Here is a 24,231-nt window from a genome sequence, read left to right as displayed (position 1 = left end):
CAGGCTGCTAATTACGGGCCTGCCATTAGCAGGCCTGTAAATAGCACCTTCCCCATTCCCATTGAGCCCTATGGGGGCTCAAATGGGAATGGGAATGGTTGGTGCAATGGGGACTTACCGGTCCCACCAGGGTCGGACTGGACCGGTAAGTCCCCATCGCACCAAAGCGGTCACGGTATGGGAGGCAGTCATGGAGCTAATTGCTCCATGGCTACCACCATACTCGTAATGAGGGCCATTGTCTTTCTCATCACCTTGTGAAGGTGCATGGAGTGTGAGAACAGAGCTGAGTCCCAGACCTGGGAAGATTAGCTCTAGCCAGTCAGGGAACACAAATCCAGGGATGGATGGCAGAGGGCAAGGGCCAATGGTAATCCTGCCACCCTGCAACAATGTAATAGATATTTTGTGGGGAAGGTTCAGGCAAACTCACCTGCATGCAAGGGCCAGTAAAATATCCTAGGTGATACCAGCACCATCAACCAATCAGGCAGGCTCTTAGGTTTATGGGGAAGAGCCCTGATTTACGATGTCAGACCGTAACAAAAGTCCCTGATACAGGCTCAGGATCTGTGATTGCTGGAGAATTCTATTTTCCTGTATGATCCCTGTCTGTTATGGAAAATAAAGGACAGTTCTAACCTTCCCTTGGCTGAGTCCTCCATTTGTATGCCTGGGGAGGGTTCATTGGGTCCTGGGTGCAATGAACAGTGAATGCGTGATGTGAACCCAGGTCCTCTCCAGCATACCTATGCAAAGTGATAGCAGAGGGATGGTTCACTGCACCCATTCGGCATAGAGCCACCTCTTCCATCGCAGTCCCTGGAGGACTGTGAGGCATCTCGCAGAGTGTGAGTGCACACAGGAAGTGCACCCCGTGCAGAGACCATCAGGAGCTGTCTTGCAAATATCCTGCTAGCATTCTGTGAGGAGCCCAGCAGACCAGAAGGGTGATGTGGCAGCGTTGGGGAGAGCCGGTGGCTGAGCAGCATCATTGGATCATGGAGTATAAGTATTGACTCAGCCACACAGCAATTGTGGGTGGTGGTAAAGAAATGTTGGGTGGGGGTGATGATAAGTATTGTTGAGATCAGTGTAGTATTGTTGAGTATCAGTGTGGTATTGTAAAGTTTTGAGAAGTATAGTAGGTTAGGGAGCAGAGATATGTCATTTGTTCATGGTTAGGGAACATTCGGTCTTGAGGTAAAAGGTTCAGGTGAATAGCCTAGACTATTGACTTAAGGGTACGGATGACAGAAGTTATGTAAATATTGAATTCCCTGTGTGTTAATCTCAACCTGAGTTACTGCAAATAAATAAAGAACACCAGTCCTGATTCAAACATTAACAAGAAATGTGTTTTTGCTTCAAGCGGTCTCGGGTTTAACTATGTCTGTGGACAGTCATAGAGAAATTGAGAAATTTACATGGCGGCCAGTCAGCCTTAAGTACACTTCAGGACTACCTGGGTTGTTTCATTATAGATCGTTTATGACCTGTGTAATATATACATTGTCCACGAAAACACATGGATCCTCACTCTATGTCATGTCTGTACAATTCACTGTTTTCGGGGCAGCGCGGTTCACCCTGTTCCTAATGCAAGAGACATTCTTCACATATCTTATCTGTGTTTGTCTTTGACCAAAAGGTTGTTCTGCATTTTGGCTCTGCAGTTCGCTTAATTCTTCCTTTCCTAGAATGTGCATGGCACATTATGTTTTCTAAACATTAGTTGCGGAATTGGCTTTGGAAGTCAGGAGCCAGGAAGACATCAGTTATCTGTGTTCGTGCCTGCCTGTTCAAGGCTCAGAGCTGGCAAACACATTTAGTTAAGCATTCCTCGCAGAGACACATTTTCCAGCCCTTCAGGCTGTGAGCATGTTATACATGGAGATGAAAACCCATCATAATGACTGAAGAAACAAAATGGAGTCTGAAAATGATTTTCAAATGAGTCAGCTTAGGCTAACACAGAATGGATGCCTTTTCACAAACCCCAATTTTAGCCTAAGCTAACACATTTCCAAGTCAATCATAATCATTTATATCAATAGCCATAAATTGTCTGATCTCTACATCCTGCATGATCAATGCACTAGTCACATTAACAGGAGTACAGACAATGTCCAGGTTTCAACCTCTCCAGGGCCCTAGAGCAACAGTTACCTAGTATAGAACCTAAAACTGGTAAACATTGTATACAGCAACAACAAAATAAGATCACTCCAAGGAATATTGCAAGTGCAGAGAATATTTTCCAACCCCAGGATTTGAATAGGTTCCAAGCCCAAGTTCCAATGTCCCAATTATCTTCATCAACGTGGATTTCAGAACCCAGTGTATGTAATCTTTTGATAGCCTAAAACAGAGTAGGGGAGTAGTCGATATATACACGCAACACACTGACCCGGCCATTTTGCAAACTCCTTCTCTTTCAGCTAACATGACATCTAACACCATTATATTCCGAAGAGCATCGAGTCTTATAGCTCTTTGTTCTAATGTCATATTATACAATATATCAATAGTTTCATTAATTGTTTTCTATAGTACTCGGGCCATCCTTCTGATATCTCGAGATTGTATCAATTGGCCCAAAAAGGGAACCGTGAAATTTGACCCATCATCCAATATTTGGAGGGGGCGTCATCATCGATCTCTCTCCTTGGGTGATGTTTCAATATTTCTGCAGTTGTAGTTAAGTAAAAACCTGGCAATAGTATCCCCAAGTAACATGTTACCTTCAAATCTTTGGGTAACCATGGATATGCTTGTTTCCCACGGACAAAATAAATGCATCCCCCATTGCAAAAGGGTCTTGTCTTGTTCACCAAAACTGCAGTCTGTATACATTTATCATATGTACCCATTTCTAGAGAACCTTCTTAAACAATATGGTACTGTATCAGGATTATGGTTGATGGTGTAAGATGGGGAGTTGCTTCCCTATTTCCTACTGGTGACATTTCAAGTTATATCATTGATTGGTAGGGCCTAGATCTTTTATCTGTAAATTTGGTAGAAGAAACATTGGTAGTGCTTTTATTAGCAAAGCCAGAGCATCCTAGAGGCAGCAATACCTGCTGATCAAATTCATTGATGTTTGTCCCACCAAAGTTACCAGTGGTACTATCATTCCATTTGCCAAAACACAGAGCCCTAAAAGAAGCATAGCAAACAGTTGATGATGGGAGTGGATATACGTACCAACCTAAACCTTTCTCACCATGTTGTGGGAGGTGAGAACAAACCCAGCCATTTGTTCTCTTCAGGATTGCATGGGTGTCATTCATAATTCTTATGAGGGTGTTGTTGAGATGCCCTTCTCTGTGCTCGAGATCAAGGGGGCGAAGGGTATATGAGTATATGGCAAGGAGACAAGGTAGTGGAGCTGACCATAGGCAACAGTGAGCTAAGTGGATGGGAACTTTCTAAAATCCATGACACAGGTATCAATATAAGCACAATACACGCTACAATAGTTGCTATTACATATTTATCCCTAGTTGACCATAACGCTTTAGATCTGGTATCTCCAGTGGCAATAATTTCCATGTCCTTGCATCTATGTGCCCCAAACAGAGGCATAGTCTGTAAGTGTCCGTTAAGAAGCCTGACTGAAACAGGCTGTATAAGTTCATCCTTGGGTGGAACCTAACCATGTGGTTGCCAATCTTGCTTGTAGTCTTCCTTTCCCTGCCCCCCTCTACCTCCAGGCGTCTTTGGGGCAATAGAGAGAATACAGTTGGTTTCTTGTGGGTGCTGTATTTTTACCACACTTTCCTACCTACAAAATGTTATTCCCTAGCTATTTCTATGGCCGAAGCTTATATCTGGACACTCCGGGCAAAGAGTGATCTTTGTACAAAGGGTCAGTATCTTGAGGAAGTGGTGAAAAATCGAGATACTTAGGCTCAGGATCAGAGCATGTGCCATCACTGAAAGGTAAGCACTTGCATTCATAATCTCTTACACCCTCCTTTTCCCACTTGTCGTAGGGTAAGGGCAAGGACACTCGCTTTAGGTGCACTGCATTGATCCAGTGCTTCTTTACGTCCACTCTAACAGCCATCTGAGTGGCCAGTAGCACCAGATAGGGTCCTTTCCAGCGAGCTGCAAGACTGGATTTCCATTCAAAGTCCTTCACAAGGACAAAATCTCCTAGTCGAATGCGGTGACCAGGACACTCATATTTATCAGGCAGTACTGCATGAAGCTGTTGGTGAATCGAACGCACCTTTTGAGTCAACTGGTCACAGTAATCAATCAATAATGGGTAATCAATGTCAGATAGTTTCTTAGGCCTGGGTGCGTTCCATACATTAGCAGGTCTCCCCTTTACTATATATCGTAGGGGGAAAGTCCTGTTTTTGCCTGCGCAGTGGTTCTGCTGGATAACAGAGCTAGTGGTAAGGCATCAGGCCTTTTCAGTTTGCTGTGTGCACACACCTTCGCTAGCTTGTTCTTAAGGATGCCGTTGTGGCATCCAATTAAACCGGCACTCTGGGGATGTCTGCAGGAGTGGAATCTCTTCTTAATCTGTAGCCCCTCACATACCTGTAGTATGATAGCGGCAATAAAATGAGGTCCATTGTCAGATGATATTACTCTAGGTAACCCAAATCTAGGGAAGTACTCTTTAAGCATGAGTTTTGCAGTGGACATAGCAGTATTATTTTTGAAAGGGAAAGCCTCAACCAATTTTCTGAATGCACATATCAATACTGACACATATTTGTAATTTTGGCAGGGTTCCATTTCAATAAAGTCAAAATGAATCACTTCGAATGGCGTGAAAGGAGGCCCAAAACTACCCTTAGGTGCTAGTGATCCCTTCCCAATGTTGTGTTGTAGACAGGTCATACATACAGTTCTGAAGTAGGCGCTCTGCAATTTTGGGAATGTTGTCATTTCTCCATACTGGGTCTAAATGTTTACAAATACCTTTCACACAGATGTGAGCTGGCCAAGGTGCCTTAGTTACTACAGCTGTTACAATAAGCATTGGGCAGCATCCATCTTTGTTAATCATGATCATCCCAACATCCTTCATCATCCATCCTGCTGGTCCAGAACCCCATTGTTCAATTTCTTCTGCTGTGGCTTCAGCCTGCATTTCTTTCATGCTACTAATGCCCTCTTCCATCATCCCACCGGGCAGATTCAAACATATTCATTTCTGATTGTTGGTCTGTGGCCGTTTGTTTGGCTATTTTGTCTGTAAATGTGTTCCCTCTTCCAATTTTGTCAATTGCTCTCTGATGTGCTGCACATTTCATTATGGCCAGTTGTTTAGGGAGAGCCAATGCTGATAATAGTTGGACTAGCAAGGGACCATGTTGAATCTTAGTACCATGGGATGTTAAAAAATCCCCTCTCAGCCCATATTCTCCCAAAGTTGTGAGCTACTCCAAAGACATACTGACTGTCAGTATAAATATTTACTCCGAGCCCCTGGGATATCTCACAAGCTCCAGCCAAAGCAATTATTTCTGCAGCCTGGGCAGAATTGTGAGGATTTCCCCTGCTTGCGATAATGGTGTCTAAGGTGGTGATTGCATAGACAGTGATAGAAGTGCCTTCTGGGAGTTTAAAACAAGAACCATCACAAAATAATTTCCCATCCAGGGATGGCCAGGGTGTGTTGCTAAAAGCAATCCTCCCTTTTGTGTCTTGTTTATTGACATAGAAGCAATCATGGTTTGTGTCATTGGTACTGTCCTCGTTTAGAGGAGGTACAAGTTCAGCCGGAGTCAAAGAACTGCATCTCTTAATTTAGATGTGGGGTGCAAATAGAATGAGCTTGTATCTCGTGAGCCGGGCAGATGTGAGATGCTGAGTTCTATTTAGTAGTACATCTACTGAGTGAGGCACCATCATGGTTAAGGGTGACCCAAAACCATGCCTTGTTGTACCTAGGCGACGGCAGCAGTCACAGCCTTGAGACATGTTGGGAAAGCGCATGCAACAGGGTCCAAAATGAAGGAAAAATAGCTGCATGGCCTGTTCCTTCCTTCATGTTCCTGTGTCAAAACAGCCAAAGCACAACCATCTCTCTCATGCACGAATAATACAAAATCTTTGACATATTTTGGTGTGCCCAATACCGGTGCGGAACATAGAGAAGTTTTGAGCAGATCCAAAGCATCCTGACAAACCATATCCCAAGATATAGGTAAAGCTACATCTTTTCTTGTCAGTGTCAACAAAGGCTTAATCATGAGTGAAACATTTTGAATCCATTGCCTGCAATAAGAAGCTATCCCGATAAAAGCCCTTACCTCTTTCTGTGTATTTGGTACCACCATGTCAGAGATACTTTGTAACCTTTCAGGCACAAGGCTCCTACCCTCCTCCTTCGACAGGAGATAACATAAATAGCCAACCACCTGCTGACAATACTGACATTTTTTCAAAGGTGCTTTATGACCATTGTCAGCTAGGTATTTCAGTAACAAAATGGTAACCTCTTTACAAGCGCTTTCTGAATTTGCAGCTATAAGCAAGTCATCTGTGTATTGTACAAGTGCAATGCAAGCATATCTAGTTGTTCCTTAAGGGCACCAACTGTAAATGCTAGGACTTTCAGTGTACCCTTTGCAGTATTTGGGTGAAAGTGAAGGAACGCCCCTCAAGGGAAAAAGCACAAAACAAAAACAAATACCTGCTATCTGGGTGTATGGGGATGCTAAGAAATTCATTTTTCAGGTCAATGACGTAAAAATGCATAGGCGTTGTGGGAATCATAGTCAGAATGGTAGTGATGTCCTGAACAATGGGAAACTGGGGTGCCACAATCTTATTAATCACTCTTAGATCAATAACAAAATGGTAGGGTAAAGCATTGTCACCTTTTTTACAAACAGGCAAAACAGGACTATTGCATGTGCTACCAGAGATTTCCTCTATTAAAACTTGATGTATTAAGTCAGAGACAATACTTTTAAGTGCTTGCTCACCATCAACTGAAACTTTATACTGCGGAATGAGAGGCAATGTAACACCGGTTTTCAAAACAATGCGCACTGGTTCAACATCTAGAAATCCAAAGCCATTGTCATTCACTGCCCATAGATGTGCAGTAACTTCTGCAACTCACTGGGTAAAGGCAAAGCCATGAATTGTGAAGTGGAATTCTGCTGGGGAGAAATGGTGAAGTATACTCCACCTGGAGAACATTCAATCACTGCTTGCAATTTTTTCAATAAATTCGGTCCCAGCAGATTTTCACTGCAGTTGGTCGTTAACAAAAATTGACACAAGTCAGTGAAAGGTCCTAAAGAGATCGGCACCGGTTTAGAGACCGGGCTTACCACTGGGGTACCAGAGAACCCTACTGATACATTTTGTCACCCTGACAAGGGAATATCTGGAACCTTTAAGTGGTCAATAGAACATTTCTGAGCTCCGGTGTCCACCAGAAAAGTGGGCACCTTATCCCCAACATTCATTTCTACGTAGGGTCCTTTCTGGTTAGGGGGATAGGGGTGGGTTCCAGATTATACTTCGGGCTGTCCTAGTGAAATAAAATATTGTTAGATGTGAAATTCTCTGCATAATAAATGTGAGTAGTGTTGCCGAAAATGTTCGTGCCCCTAGTACTCTGTTGACCATCTTGATTTCCCATATTGCTATCATATTTCTGGTGCTGGGAGAACTGATTTCTATTTAGCCCCTGCATGCCATTGCTGCATGCTCTTGACCTTCTACCGGACATTCCATTTGCCTTCTGCTGGAGAAACAGACACTGTGCTTTCCAGTGGCCCTCTTGCTTACAATAGGCACATTGGTTCACATTCACAGTCCCCATGTGTGGAGAAAACTGTCCCCTCAGCTGGGCATTCCCTGCATGTGACCCTCTCACAATTTGCGGCAAGAGTAAACTAGTTTTTAAGTAAACCTTTTTCTTTTCAATCTTTTCTTTCTCGTTGTTCACTCTATTCTCATAATACTGGCCTATATATAGATTTTCTGATTGTGACTGCCATGCGCTTTCAAAGGCAGTGATTTGAGACTAAATGTAGGGCAATAACCCATGTACAAATTTATCAACACTCTCTTCCCTGGTTCACTACTCAAATCCTGGCCACTGAAATCCGAAATCACTTGTTCAAACCTGTCAAATTCTCTGTGGTTCCCTCTGTCTTCCATTGCATGAAGGTCGTCAATTTATCCCAATTCATTCTTTTCTCAGGCACCAAAGACTTAAGTTTGTTCACAATATGGTTTGGTAATGTCAGTATGCTCTGTGGAGGTTTCTCTTCTGCCTTCCTTGTCCTGTCTGCCAGCTCAAGGTCAGCCCATGTATCGGCAATTCCAGTTACATCGTCTAAGGTTCTAACCTCTTTCCAGAAATCTGCCGGCAAGATGATAGGGAATAACAAGTCTATGTCCCCCAAAGTGAAAACTGAGGAGTTCAAAACAGACTCTATTTCCGTGTAGAACCCTGTGGGGGTCTTTCCATTATCAGGGATGGATTGTCTAAGAGTGTTTACTTCCTGCCTGGAAAAGTGGACCTGTAGAAATTGCGAGATATAATGTGTGGGGGTAATTGTTGCAGCCGCACCATCTACGCCTGCTTCCTCTTTCTGGGGCACAAGAGTAGGGGTCACTTCTCTCATGGGTAGCTGTGCGGTTGGATTCTCTGACCATTTATTAAGGAGCAAAGTTAGGTCGAGGGACAGTGAGGTTAGCGAGTTGTCATCTGAAAATGTGTGCTTGTATATTGTCATAATATCTGCGGGGCAGAACCTTTTTTTCTTAAGGCTTTTGTCTTGTAAATATTCAGCCATAACTTGTAACACCTTTCCTTGAATGCATGGGGAATAATGACCAAATGTGTCATCAATATCCATAGGGGAGATAGATGCATCCGAAAACCATCTAAGAGCAACTCTCAAGCTGACACGCATTTCTTCGCTCTTTGTTTTGGATGCGGGTGGAAATCCTTTCTGGACATAGGATGTGTGTCGAGTCTCTTTATCTAATTTTAATTGGTGTAGCTGGTCTAGTTCTCGTTTAAAGGAAAACAGTTTTAACATGTGATCGTGTATTTTCGATGGTGTGTCTCTATTACAGGATAAAAAATTAAAATCCTGCAATTCCTCTGGGACTGCAGTATCAGTAAAACAACCCCAAATCTGGGCCAAGTACTGTCCCATTTGCTCTAGCAATACTTTTTGTTTGGGGATGCCTCCATTATATTTCAAAGAGCTGGAAGTGGCTGTTTTGTCGCCCTCCTGTATCTATAATTCTGTCCATTGATGTAAGGCCTTTTTCCACCCAAGGGGTACTGCACTACGAGTCACAGTTCTACGGTCTCTGGGGAGGTTTGAATGCGCTAAAAGAGAAGTGTCGTAAGTGGCAGAGGTTGCTGGTGGCAAGAAGTGGGGTAATCCCATGCGGGAGGGAGTGGAGGCAACCATCAGAGTGTGTTTCTGGAGCTGATAGCGGTGGCTGTGCTGGTGCAGGCCTTAGTGAAACATAGGGAGGTAGTGTCGAAGGCTGTGCTCACCTTTCATTCAGCAGCTTATCTATTAATTCATCAGATGCATGAAAATCTTTTGATGGGTATATTTTCTGTACTTTCAATTGGAACCCTCTATCCATAGCCCTAACACCCTCATCCTGTTTTTGTTGGTCATGTGCTAAAGCCTTTTCTGTTTGGGTGATGTGTCTGCATGCAAATTTCTCCCTACTTTTGAGGTGCTCGGTGGCTTCTTTGCGCCAATCCCTAACTGCATCAAAAGCTGCAGGCCTAGCCTTCTTCCTCAATAGTACTGACTCTAAGTGTTGTATCTTAGATATTTCAAAACTTCCCAACGAAGGCCATTGAAGGTCTGCATCATGTTTGGTCTGGCGGTGCCAAATACTGTTGAACACTATAGCTACTAACTCGTACTTGACGTACATTTCATATGCAGGTGAACCCTGCGGTGGTGGCGGCTGACTAGGTTCTAAACCATTTTGCTATCTCTTATTGAAACAAAGCACTACCCAACAAGTCTTCATTTTGCTAAAACCAGGCATTTAAAATTTATTTAAAAAAAAAAAAAAACTTTTATCTGGCAAGATATTTTGCAAAATATTTTTATATCCAAACAGTTTGAAACAAACTCACCTGATTTTAAACTAAATCAATCCTCCATCAAAGAACCCCCGTCATGGCTGGTGGTCTCCCAAAAAGCGAAACACAGACGCTGCATACAAGCTGCAAGGTTGGATGGAGTGTGGGAGAGGTCTTATGGATAGTGAAAATGTTCTGGGTGTCATCTGCGTAGTTGTAGCAAATAGCATGTGAGCGAACAAGGGTAGGGATGGAGCTCATCTAGTGGTTGAAGAGAAGGAGAGATAGGGAGACACCACCCTGAGGGACCCAGTTGGTGTCAGGGTGGGGGGCCGAGCTGAAGGGAAGAAGGAGGAGGATTTGTGATCTGTTTGTGAAGAATGAGGAAATCAACCTTAGTGCTGCGTCCCTTATGCTGAGAATACAAAAAAGGTAGCAGGCGCCACTCTCTCGAAAGAACACGGCATTATAACCTGTTCCGTGGTTGTTAACCACTTTGAGAGTTCACAGCCATCTGCTTTTTGCTCACTATACCTTTCACAGATGGGAAATATCCATTTGCGTATCAGTCTTTGTCCCGCCCACATGGGCAGTCCAACACTGAGATGCTATGGGAAATCCTTTCTGAACAAGAGTACCAACAGCACCCCATACACGTGTTTCAGCCCTGTTGGGCGTCATCAGTGAGGTGAAGCTGTGCCTCTCTGAGCAGAGTGAGCAGGGAGTCCACGTCTGGTTGCCCCCAGGTAACTTAGGGTGACCAACCCCAAGTTCCTTACAAAAATACAAAAAAGGTGGCAGGCGCCCCTCTCTCGAAATAACACGGCATGATAACCTGTTCAGTGGTTATTAACCATTTTGAGAGATCACAGCCATCTGCTTTTTACTCACTGTACCTTTCACAGATGGGAAATATCCATTTGCATATCAATCTTTGTCCCGCTCACATGGGCAGTCCAGCACCGAAATGCTATTGGTAATTCCTTTCTGAACAAGAGTACCAACAGCAACCACATACACGCGTTTCAGCCCTGTGGGGCATCATCAGTGAGGTGAAGCTGTGCCTCTCTGAGCGCAGGGAGTCCACGTCTGGTTGCCCCCAGGTAACTTAGGGTGACCAACCGAAAGTTACTTCCAAAAATACAAAAAAGGTATGCTGAGCGTGTGGAGTCTGTCGGAGAGGATGCTGTGGTTGATGGTGTCAAAGGCCGCAGAGAGCTCTAGAAGGATCAGTGTGGCACAGCCTTCTGAGATTACACTGCTTTTTAGATCATCCCGGATCAAGACTAGGGAAGATTCAGTTCCTCAGAGGGGTCCTAATGCTGGACTGGGCAGGGTCAAGAAGGAAGTTGGATTCAGGAAAAGAGACAAAGCTGGGAGTAGGCCATTTGGTCAATAGGTTTGGCTAAGAAGCGGTTGTTAGAAATGGGTCTGGAGTTGACTGGAAGGAGGAGGTCAAGGGAGAGTTTTTTAAGGATGGGTTTGGTGTGCAACGTCTTGAAGGCTGTTGGAATATGCCTGAGGTGAGGGAAGAGTTAATGATAGATCTTGCAATGCCTCTTGCAGAGGTCAAAGAAACGATTTCTTTGAGAAGCAGGGTCGGACTGGGACAAGAAATAGGCCCGGTCACCCAAAAAAAAGTGTCCCACCCCTTGCCTCAAAAAAGTGACCCCGCCCCTCGCCTCATGGCCCTTGACCTCTGATGACATCACCGGAAGTGATGACATTTGACCCCGACCCAAAGTGACATCCTGGGAAGCAATGAAACACGACCTTTCACTCTCTGACAAAACAGGAAATGGCAGCAAATATCATTGTTCCTAAGTACATTAAATTACTGTGAATTCAAGCAGACGTCCAAGGCCAAATGATAATATGTTATTGTATAGCACTTACGCTTAAGGTCTTTTTTATAGAACAAATGTGCATACAATATCAACCAACCTGTGTTGGTACTCATTTATCGACCTAAGAAGTATGAAAGGCTTTTTGAAAAAGAAAAAAAAAAGAAAAATTTGAAAAAAATATCTTTTTTTCTAATTTTCTTTCTTCCAAAACGGCCCAGGCATGGCCAGATACCGGCCCCCACTTCCCAGTGGCGATTTCGGCCCGGCCACGGGCCGAAAGGCCGAGGGGCCAATCCGACCCTGTTGAGAAGGGATGGGTGCATGAATCTTCCAAGGATCCGGACAGGTGGCTGGTGGAAAGTGGATTCAGGAATTTGGGTTGAGAGATGGGAGAAAAGGAGAGAATATAGGATAGGAGGCGGGACAGTAAAATGGGTTGGAAGGTGGTGCAGAGGGTTGAGGAGGGAGTGCTGCTAGTTTTGTGCGAAGTTGTGGCTTCTTTCTAGAGAAAAGTTTTAGAAATGGTCCAAGAGGGTATCACAGAGATCTTCGGAGTTGAGAGAAGGGGGGGGGGGGGGGCAGTGAGGAGCCTTGAATTCTGAAATGATCTTGTGGAGTTCCTTGCTGCTGTTATGGGTGTTAGAGATCCTGTTTCAGTAAAAGGATGTTTGGCTTTCCAGATTTCTGCCATGTAAACATGGATATGACTGGCATAAGGGGCTCTATTTTAGGGAGATGGGTCAGAGCGCCATCTGCATTCCAGGGTGTTGTCAAGTGTTTTGAGGGTTTTGAGAGAAGTGGTGAACAATCTATTGGAATGGCCTTGTCTGAGGGATGCTTATCGGGAAGGGGTGAGAGGTTTGAAGACGTTGGACAGTCAAAGGTCAAAATGGCTGAAAGAGGGCAAGTTCCCTGGACTGGAAGATGTAGAAGGGTTGAAAGCAGGGGGTCAGCCAAATCTGAAGTTACTCTAACGTTCCAGTTTTGGTCAAACAGGGAGAAGGGATAGGAGCCATAAGTTAGAAGAAGCTGGCTGCATTGTCCATCCATATGAGGGGTTGGGGGGAGCATGGATATAAGGCTGGATTAACCAAATATTGTGTCTAGGGTATGCCCTCCAGTGTGGGTGGCACCTGATACTAGTTGAGTCAAGATAAGGGCTTGCAGGTTTTCCAGGAGAGGTTGTGTCATGGGGTTGTGAGGGGCGTCAAACCATATGCTGAGATCACCTATCGTGGTCAGGGAGGGGTGGGCGACCAAGGTGGCTTAAGGAACATTTCTGTTGTAGTCAGGAGGTCTGTATATGAGTAAGAAGCTATGGGCAGGTCAGAGGTTGATAAGAAATTTCACTAGGAGATATTTGCAGTCTGCTTTGCAGACTTGTTCCTCTCAGGGTGAGATGTGAGGTGTGATTTGTGGAGGATGGCGTTCCCACCACCTCTGCTAGTTCTGTTGTGCACTATGAGTGTGTATCCATGTGCAACTGATCAGAAGTCATCTGAGATCCAGGTTTCTGTAATGAAAAGGATGCCTGGGTTTTCCGAGGAAATAAGGTCTTATATGTTGTGTCGTATTTGGTGACGGATCTGGCGTTAGTGAGGATGCATGAGAGTTGGGTGGAAGGGGAGTGTTGTCCCCCATAGAGGCAGGCAGCGTTGGACCCGTAACGGTAGTGAGGGAGGAATAGGTAGGGGATCTTCTGGGCAGGACCCTGCGGGGGTGCACAGTGTGAGTAAGGGGAGAGGGTAGGGAGAGCAGGGATGGGGAAGAGAGAGAGGAGGTAGAAGGGGAGAGGTTGTTAGGCAAATGCAAAGTGTCTCTGTTGTGAGGGTGGAGGGGGAGGCACAGAGCATTCTTTGAGAGTGTGAAAAGAGTGTATGCTTCCTAGGGGGAGCACTGGAGAGGTGGGGGGTAGAGGGGAGTGTAGGAGGGAGTTGCAGGTGTGGAGTCAAGGGAGAGAAGGGAGATGAAAGCAGGTACTGGGGTCACTGAGGTTTTTTTTGATGAAAGGAGGAGGAAAGAAGGGGAGGTGTAAGATGTGAGATGATGCTTGGTTGCTGATTTCCAGAGGAATGTCAAGAAGGTAGATGTAGGTTAGTGTCGGGTATCTTGAAATTGGAGTTGAAGAGGGATTTCATAGAGTTGGAATTGGAATTGGAGGAAGTCACAAAGGTGTAATTGAGGGGTGCAGGTAGGGATCGGGGTGGGGAGTAGGTTGAGGTGTGCAGAGTTGAGAGGGTCCGGGTGTTGCAGGATATGATTTTGAGGTGGATTTTGGGTACCTATGGCGTGTTTGTAAGAGTCAGCGGGGTGGCATAGGAAGGTGTGTTGGTGAGGGAAGCCCGTATGGTCCTTAGGGATGCGAAGACTGAGGAGCCAAGTAGTCAGGGAGGAGCAAAAGGCACAAGAGAGGATGAGGGAGTGGTGGGAAGATTAGGGGCATGGACTGTGAGTACTCCCCCCGAGGGCTGGACATGTGGGGGGTGCAGTGGAAGCAGGGGTAGGGAGATGGGTTGGCTGTGTTTCTGGTGTGCCATAGTGCTCCTTTGATCTTGGAGTTGGTTGGCATGATGGAGGGTTTGTTGTGCCTGCACTGGCGGCAAGATAGTTAATGGTGGCTATACTCAAAATGCAGCTAAGTTTGTAACACAGTGGCAGAGATCAAAGCGCAGCTAGATTCAACACAGTGGATATACTCGGCAAGCACTTAATTGCACACAAGGGCTACAGTCAAAGTGTGCTTAAGTTCACCACAGTGGATATACTCAAATGCAGTTAAGTCCAACCTAGAGGTTATGTTCAATATGTGGCTAAGTTCAACACGGTGGCTGTACTCAAATGCAGCTATGTTTTAGCACAGTGGCAGAATTCTAAGCACACCTAAATTTAACAGGATGGCTATAGTCATAGTGCAGCATATACAGCTGAACTCAACAGAGAGGTTGTAGCAAAGACCACAACACATTTTTACACAGTGGTTATACTCAAAATGCAGCTATACTCTAATTCAGCTAAGCTTTTAACACAGTGGCAGAATTCAGAGTGCACCTAAATATGATACAGAGGCTTTACTAAAAGTGTAGTTACATTCAGGGCTATAACTATACTCTAATCCAGCTAGATTTTAATACAGTGGCAGAGTTAAAAAGCACAGCTAAATTCAACACAGAGGCTATACTCAAATGCAGTTAAGTTGAAGTAGTTATACTCTAATGCAGCTAAGGTTTTGATACTGTGGCAGAATTCGCAAGGTGCAGCTAAATACAATACAGTGGCTAAACTCAAATGCAGCAAAATTTGATACAGTGGCTATACTCAAAATGCAGTTAAGTTCAACACTGTGGCTATACTCTAATGCAGCTTAGTGTTTAACACAGTGGCTATACTCATAGTTCAGTAAAGTTTGGTGCAGTAGCTGCACTCTAATGCAGCTAGGTTTTTGACACAGTGGAAGAATTCAAAGCGCAGCTAAATACAACACAGTGGGTATACTCAGAAGGCAGCTAATTTTACCACAGTGGTTATACTCAGAAAGCAGCTAAGTGGGAGATGATCAAAGTATAGATGTGTAGTAGTCAGATTAGTCAATAAACAGCGAATGTCCCAGAGAAGACCAGTAAATGCACAAATTAGGCCAGTAGGCAACAACGAACAGTAAATAGGTCAGTAACAAGTGATACATGCTATAATTCAGCCCGCAGCAGCCAACAGACAGTAAACAGGTCAGTCGCAAAGAATGAACCTGGGTGAGTGTGATTGGCATCCATAACATATGGTGGCAGAGGAGGGTGATCAAGTGAACAGGCAAACAGGACATACCTTTCACCTAACTCCCCTTTGATAGGACGTGCAGTGGTATGGATGCCTTGGTGAATTCAATATAGGTAGAGGGGTTGCATGTCAGCGCCCTGATGCCTGCTGGCTTACGGTGCTATGGAAGCATATAAACATAAACATGTCTTATGTAATAGCCCAATAGCAATGGCATTCACTGAGGCACTAAGGAATGAGGAGAAATGGTATTTGCTAAGGAAGCTCAAAGTAACCATAAACCTAAGAACGGTATAATTACAAATCAAATGTATTTTAAGCTCCCACTTTGCTTTGTTAAAATATCTACCTTAATGTGTATCTAATTAAATCAGAAATCTTAAAGCGTAACAGCGAATTTCCTCACCTTAGTATTTATGTCGTTGTATGGCATTAATGACTGTTGGGATGTTACCGGTAAAATTAACGCATTAGGTAATTACTCCAATTGCATGCGGTAATCTGGGGTCTGCTGGAATCATGGGTTGTTTGCCATTGAAGCAGCACATTCTTGGCAGGACATATTTCAGAAAGACCCAATACAGTATTTGTGAAATACTGCGTCTTGTCAATGTACATTTTAGAAAATACATTTGTATGCATGTTTGAGGAATGGACATGCATATACAGCATTGGGTCCCACCACCACTGACCTACGATACAAATTTTAAAAAGCATAGACCGGTGAGTAAGGGTCTGTGCATTACGCAGCAACGGGTGAATAACTGTAAGGCGGCCTCAGGAATGCTCTTACATTCAGTGCTTTAAGTGGGATGCTAAATCCAGGGGGGGATCTCATTAGAGGGCGTGACCTAGGTATATGTATGTACTTAGGCTTCGCCCCTAATGAGAACCCCCCCTAGTCTAAGGGCGCGCTGGAGAAAGCAGGGTAGCTGAGGTGCACTGGCATTATTACCTTTGGTGCGCCCATCCCCTCCTTTTAAACAAATGGAAAGGCTAGGCGCACTAAAGGTGTGACACAAGTGCGCCTCAGCTCTCAGACACAGAGGCAGCAGGCAGCCCTTTCAGTCAAGGAGCTGTGCAGAAAAAACCTCCGGCTCCTTGAGTGAAAGGTCTGTTGGCTGTGTGATGAATGTACTCATAAACCGAAGGAGGGCTGGAGAGTGTGGTTCTCCTATTGTTTCTGAATAAAGAGTCATCACACAGCATGAAAGCCCTTTAACCACCCTGTTAAATGGCTTTCTTGCTGCGTGATCACTCTACTCAGAAGCAATAGGATGATGGACCCTCCAGACCTCCTCCTATTTCTGACTACAGGGTCATCAGGCGGCTTGTGTGGCCGAAGCAACGGTTACATGGGCTGCCTGCAGGTGTCAGTACTTCACTTTAGAAAAAAGAAAAGGTGATACCTTTTATTTTTTCTAATCTGAAGTGCTGACACCTGCATGCAGCCCATGTAACTGTGCAGTGCTTTGGCTACACACGCTTCATGAGTTGTCGGTGTGGCTGGGTTAGTTTATGGTGGGCCCCGGCAGGGTTTCCAGCTTGGGAACACTTTCTGGAGAATGCCAGGGCTCGGCCCCGGGGTAGCCCTGGACCACTTAAAGCCCTGCTTAAAGTGTTTCCTTTTAGAGTCGTTTATATCTTTTGTCTCAAAATTCAAGGTATGCCCTTCACCCAAAGGACAAACATATTTAACATGCTGTGGTGGCACGCATGGGGGGATGGGATGTTTTCCCCAACATCTTTTTGGTGAAGGTAAACATATGCAGCATTCCGATGCAGATTTCCACTGTGTCATTGTGAGGCATTTACTGCATGCAACATTCCTGAAATACCTCGAGACCCCATAATTAGGCAGAGGGCTGTAAATACTGCATATTTTTACACTTAACCGTCACACTCGTAGGGATGCCCATTATTTGATAAGATGTGCCATGCCAACGCTTCCCTGGTTAAGAATGCATGTTTCCCATCGTGTATTTGTAAATAGTTTTGGTTTTGTAATTACAACTGTAAGTAATGACATTTAAATTAAAAAAGTGCTGTTATTTCTAAAATGACAGCGTGATTATCCACAAAAACGAATTTTCTGTGAGGGATTCAGCACATATAGTTGTTACAGAGATTTTTTTTTCTTTTCCTCGAGAATTATGTGTCACTTGGAATGAAAAGAGAATTAGTGACAGGCTGTTATAGGAATATTATCTCTGGCTTGAGATAATTATTATTTAAATGCACAGACGATTTAGTGTGTCCTTGTTTTGTGCTTGATGCGAATGAGATGGCCCTGGTGAGAGGCCTATCTGCATTGTAGGAGAAACAGATAAAACATGTAAACTAATGTAAATTCTGAAGTGGGAGACTGCAGCACAGCCCTAGTTAAAATTGATGCCAGCCTAACAGAACGTTAACGTTAGTTTTAAGATGGAAAAAGGGAAATTGGTCAGGATTAATTCTGCGACAAATAGGCAGCTACTGGGATCCCTGCAGACAATAATTTACTTGATGGCATGCAAAGCTTGTCCCCAGCTGCAAAAGTTTAATGTTTAATATGAATATGTTGTTTACATTCTCTCGAGTGATTTGCATGAAAAGTGCAGGAACTTTGATGTACACAAGCAAAAGTGCCGCATTGCTTCACAGACTGCCACTGTAAAGACTGCTCGAGATCCAGCACTTCACGCAAGAAGGTGATCTCTATGACAGCTAATGTACAGAGCCGAAGGACAGATGGTATGTGCAGAATAATGAAAGCACACCGTCCACTCCCCACCATACCTGAGGCTGGGTGATCTGATCCCCAATTACTTGCATATTCATAGCTGACAATTGCCCTTCCTCCCCCCTTGTTTCTCTGTTCTGTAAACTTGCCCCTCACTCATGATCTTAAAGCGCTCCCTTGCTTCCTGAAACTAGCTCTGCGCGCAATACAGGCCATACTGATTGGTGTTAACATTAATTCGCTACAATGGAAGCATTGACAGTTTACTGTGTTATCCAAAAGGAAACGTTTACAAGCAAATGACTTTTAATGACAGTAAGTAAGTGTTTTTTTCTTTTAATTGATTGCCATTGAGGAGAATAATTCTAAGGGGTGGTTCCGTTGCAATAGCGAGCTCGCTCCGATTACCCCACATGTGATTTAAGGCACACATTCAGACATTTAGGCGAAGCGTTCACCCAGCTGCCGGAAGTAAAACCGAAAAGGCCTGAATCACAAGTTATTTTGTATTGTCGCCCAATTTGCATAATCACAAATTGCCCACAATGCAATAAGTGGACTGGGCTGCACGCGCGCAGACAGATGTTCTGCAGATGCTCTACCCATGCCCACACTGTGCCGCACGTGGGTAAGCAGCTCAAACGCGCATTTGCCACCAGGAGGGAGGCAAGTTCGAGGAGCACGGCCGGACTCTTCTTTGCATGTTTCGCAAAATGAGAGCGAGTTAAATGGCGAAGAGATGAAGTGCAAATGTGGGAGTCAACTACATTTGGTGCCGAAACCACGCAAAGAACGATGCTTTGGGAAAAGCAGCAGATCACGTGTTTCCACGTGCCCAGATTTGGCATTAAAGCAAATGTTGAGCGAATAGCTGTACTTTTTTCTTAAACTAGTTCCTGAACATGTTGAACTTCTGCCACTGTTTAGTGCCATGTTCCTTTATATGTATGTGCAAATTCAAAAACCTTTGCATGCGGTTTGCCCATGAGTTTGGGACTTGGACGTGTAATGTGATCAAAATACGCGCTGTTTCCAGGAATCACAAAACACATCAACCAGGTGCGGAAATTAGCTTTCAGTTGACCATTACACAAGAACAGACAGGTGTCTGTCTGTTATTATGTACATATTAGAAACATGTGAATAAAAGAAAAAGACAAACCCAAAAAAAAACACACCAATCAAACTTTGCAGCATAGACAAATTGTACATGGTTTGCATTGGAGACATTTTGATTCACCATGGGTGTGTATATGAGGGTATATATTGGAGCACATAAAATGTTAATTTGTGTTTAAATAGCGTTGAGACTGACGCTCTAGGTCACCAAATAGAGTACCGGGGATACATTCTCATGTGAGGGTAAGCCATACACATATTTCAGGGAGTGGCTCTACAGTGTGATGGAGCCATGACCACTTTTCAGGGAGCAGCACTGTTGTTTGGGGATCCCTTTCAGGGATCAGCCCATCTTTGCAGGAGAGCCTTACACACATTTCACGGAGCAGCTCTTCTTTCTGAATGAGCCACAGCAGTTAGAGAGCATCTCTCTTGCTCCGAAGAGCCATACACGTTTTCAGGGAACAGCGCTACTGGTTAGGGGAGCCATGCACCGTTTTCAGAGAGTTTTTCTCAATATTGGAGATCAATATTGTTTTTTTAGGCATTGGCTCCGCAGTACATGAAGGTCCTAAATAATTAGACATGTTCCTGAATGAGAGAGCCAAAAACATCTTTAAGGGGGCAGCTCTCCGGTGTTGAAAAGCCATACACATTTTCAGGGAGCACCTCTCCTGGGGAAGATTATGGACAATTCTTCAGGGAGCATCTGTCCTGCATTAGAGACCATTACAAGTTTAAGCGAGGCCGGCTTTGCTGTGTCTGTGAGCCCTAGCAGGTTCCCAGGGAGCTGTGCTTTTATCGGCATGGTGCTTAACCTTGTGCTAGGCAGGGGCTCTTCTGTTTTAAGGAGCCCTAACAATGAATCTGGGAGTGGCACTCATCTGAGGGAGGGCCATTGTGGGGTGCATTTAAAGGCCCCAAACAGAAGTCCCTTTCACATGAATGGCAGGCATTTAAACACTGAAACAAAAATGGCCTGGCTTTTGTTTTTGTTTTTCAAGTAAAGTTAAAGGGCCATGTGGAAATGGGCCTACCTGTCATTACCAATGGACAAGCAGCATTTTAATTTACAAAAGAAGGAGGAATCAAAGATCCCTGTCAAATGAAAAACAGGATTTTGAAACATTGAAAACAAAAATAGCCCGCAAATCAGGGGTGTTGCTCGGTGTTACTAGGTCTGGAAAAGATCTGGGGTTACACTATTTATTTATTTATTTATTAACATTTATAGAGTGCACATCAGCCCTTGGGCATCGTGGCACTGTTATAGAAGTACTTAATTTATACTAATTTTGGGTCTGATGGGACTGGGGGCTAGCTTCTATCCAGGCCTACAACCAAAAGACCTGGGGCTATAGCCACCACTGCCCCCCGCCCCCGAGCAACACCTCTGGTGCAAATAAAAACAGCTTTCAGAAAGCAAAAGTGGAAAAAATATCACTGCTCACACAAGAATGTCAGGAAAAGAAAACATGATGGGGTGGGTTGACAAAAGCAATATATATTATGTTTCACCTACAAAACTCCAGTGACCTTTGAAGAGCCTCTTTGTCGTCATGGAAAATATCAGCCCAAGGCAGACCCTGTTTCTGGCTGTAGTCAAAACTTCACAAAGGAAATCTCCCACTTCCAGCCTGAATGTCACATCTCTCATCTAATGACCCCGTGATAAAATATCCTGCCAAAGGTGTCGAAAGCTCAATGTGCTCCAGACCTGTTGGCTCTGAAAGCAGGGACTTCAGGGAAGGTCATCCTTGGCTGGAGCATGGCTAAAGGGTGTGAAGACTGGGGGCTGCAACTTCAATGAGCAAACTACCAACTTCAGAGAGACTCATAAAAAACCTCTGGTCACAGGCTGGCCCAGGGAGACAGATGGCTGTGCTGGATGAAGCAGATCTCCCATTTGCAGATCATACAGATGTACAATTAATTTAAAAGGACTATTATCATTTAGGTATTTTTCTCAGTAACCATACTGTGGATTGATTTCTTTTTTGTACAATTTTCTGTGTAATTTCCAGACGATTTTGGGGATATAAAATGCATCTAGCTGTGACTCAGGAATCTGTAATGGCCAGTTAGACTAGGTTTCTGGCTGGTCTGAACATGTTCCAAATGTGAGAGTTGGTGAAAATGTTGAAAATGAAATTAAGGATATGCTTAATAACTTACATCTGCATAACTGTTGTGCTTTTTATGGCAACAGCAGAAATGTGTGGCCATGCTACATCGTACGAATTTGGCGGTCGGTTTATATAATTCTCCATCATCAGCTAAAACAGAAAATATGTTAAGTATGGCAGTTGCTAAAAAAATTATGAAGTTGTGATACATAAATAGATTTTGCCAAAAAGTTGAAAGGAGAACAAAGGATAATGGCAAATGGGAATAGACATATGTTGCTCCAGACCCCAAAACCAATCCTGACTTGGAGGCTGGGTTGGGGCAGAGGGAGTGGGTAACTGTCCAATCCCAGTAAAAGGGAGTATTGCAGGGTACTTCCCCAAGATTGTACAATTGGTGATGTCATACCTGCTATATAAGGGAGACTGCACTGGGATAGGACACACAAAAACCGACAGAAAAGGGAGAAATACAGGAGACAAAGAGGGCTGCTGAAACTTACCATCTGACAGCTGTAAGGAGACACCAGAGGAGATTGCTGAGAGTGCATCTGGGTGGAGCTGTCTATTACTAGGAAGGCCTCAATACTAACAGGGCCCTGTGGTGGAGAGCGGGAGGCCATCTTTGAGAGTGGGGTGACCAGACCCCTGCCCTGTATGTCCAGAGTGTCTTGAGATGCAGCTGGCTTTCCGCAACCTTAAACAGAAGCTTGCTATGTAAGTAGAACTAAGCCCTGGAAAACCAAAAGGTTGGGGGGAGTGTTCTTGCCTTGAATCCTTTCCCTTTATGGTGGGTCGGGGGCAAAACTGTGTAGATCCTTAGCCTATGTAAAATAAATATTAATTTAATTAATTCCCCACTTGGCAAAACACTACAGAGTACATTTTTCTTAAAATTCAAAATTAACAAAGCTCACTTCCCAGTGTGTGCTGAAAACTATAGCCTATAATTTAATTGGTTAATCCTTGTTGTCCAGATGACCCCAACTTCTTTAAGAAAGAGGGTTTTTTTTGGTAATCAAATCAATACAACCTTTTTATCCAGCTTCCCCAACACAGGCCTTTCAGTAAGGGGGGGTCTGAAATCCAAAATTCCCCTAAGCAATAACATTTTTCTTTCCCAACATAGACCAAAGCAAGGGGGTGGGAGTCTGGAAAACAAAGCAATAAATCACCCTGGGTTAGTTTTAAACCAAAGGTTTGGGCAAAATGATACTATTGATCAGAGTAATTATTTTGTGAAGTGAAATTTGCAGAAAGTAAGAATTGTGTCTTTGTTCTTTTTAACCCACTCCTGTTATTCATTCATGCTGCAAGAAGTTGATTGTGTTGTGGCATGGAAAAGGTGGTGTTTTCGATATTTTCATGCTAATTTCTATTACTGTTAATTTAAATAAATACCAGTAAATTTCCGGTACACCGGCCTGGTTCTTGGCTCATTGTTAGTTCAGGAGAGAGGGATCCAAGGTGCATTGTATGTGTCTGAGATAGGGCTAAAAACAAATCTGTTAAATGGTTTGTTGCATAACCACTTGAGTGGTGGGGAGGTAAGGAACTCCCTGTGTTGCGGGTAGCTTCTCAATAAACCGTTACACCATAGACACATTTTTTAAAGAGCAATTCTCCTGTGAGGAAGATCCACAGAAAATAATTAGACTGTGGCTCCCATGTGACTTAACCACTAAATGTTTCGGGTGCAGATTTACTGTGCCTGAGAGTCTATAGACACATTCAGGGAGTGGCTCACCTCAGTAGTACAGCCCTAAATTGGTACGAGTGACTGGTTCTGCTTTTCCATGAGCTTTACTGTTTTTTTAAGAAAGTTAATTTCATTTGTGGGAAAGCTATACATATGTTTCAATGGTGCCAGCACTCAGTGCACCCATAACAGTTTTTCTGGGGTTATTCGCTTCTATTTGCCTGTCCTGGGTTTTGGTAGTTTGTCTGAGCAACAACTCAAATCGTCATAGTCATTGTCAGATTCACTTTTCATACGTTATCATCAGTGAGTCACCAGAACCAGGGTTAGGCTGGCAGTTTTTATTACAACTCCCATGTTTTTCGGATTGGTGAATAGGGGTTTTACCACACTCTGCCACAATTTAGTATAGGTTTATTCATTTGTAAAGACAATCAGCTGCAAGGCATGAAGTGCAAAAGAGATTCTCCTCTGGCGCAATAGCCAGGCAAGACTAAAGACCGCTTCAGGCTATAAAGTTGCAGGTTGCAGCTAAGGGCTGTGATGGGTGGTCTGACAAGTGCTGAAGGATACACAGAGTATCTTGTCAGCTAGAATTGCTGTTGATCATCCCTGCACAAATGCCGTACCACAAGCAGTTATGCATGCATATATAAAGCCCTAGGAGCGATTTATTGTGTATACTCAGACAATTTCAAGTAGCCTGTTTTAGGGACGTGTGTGTCCAAAAGGCTCAATTATACTGAGCGCAACATCAGTAGGTCAGACGCAATAGGTTCAGCATGATGACAAGATTATTTGCAGTTGTAGATAAATGTAAGCATTTGGTTAATGCATTTTCTTGTTGCCTTTGAACTTGGTGCAATTGGTCTGGC

This window comes from Ambystoma mexicanum, chromosome 5p, assembly GCF_040938575.1.
Source record: "Ambystoma mexicanum isolate Mex_15411 chromosome 5p, UKY_AmexF1_1, whole genome shotgun sequence".
NCBI lineage: Eukaryota > Metazoa > Chordata > Amphibia > Caudata > Ambystomatidae > Ambystoma > Ambystoma mexicanum.
This window is presented reverse-complemented; position numbering follows the sequence as displayed.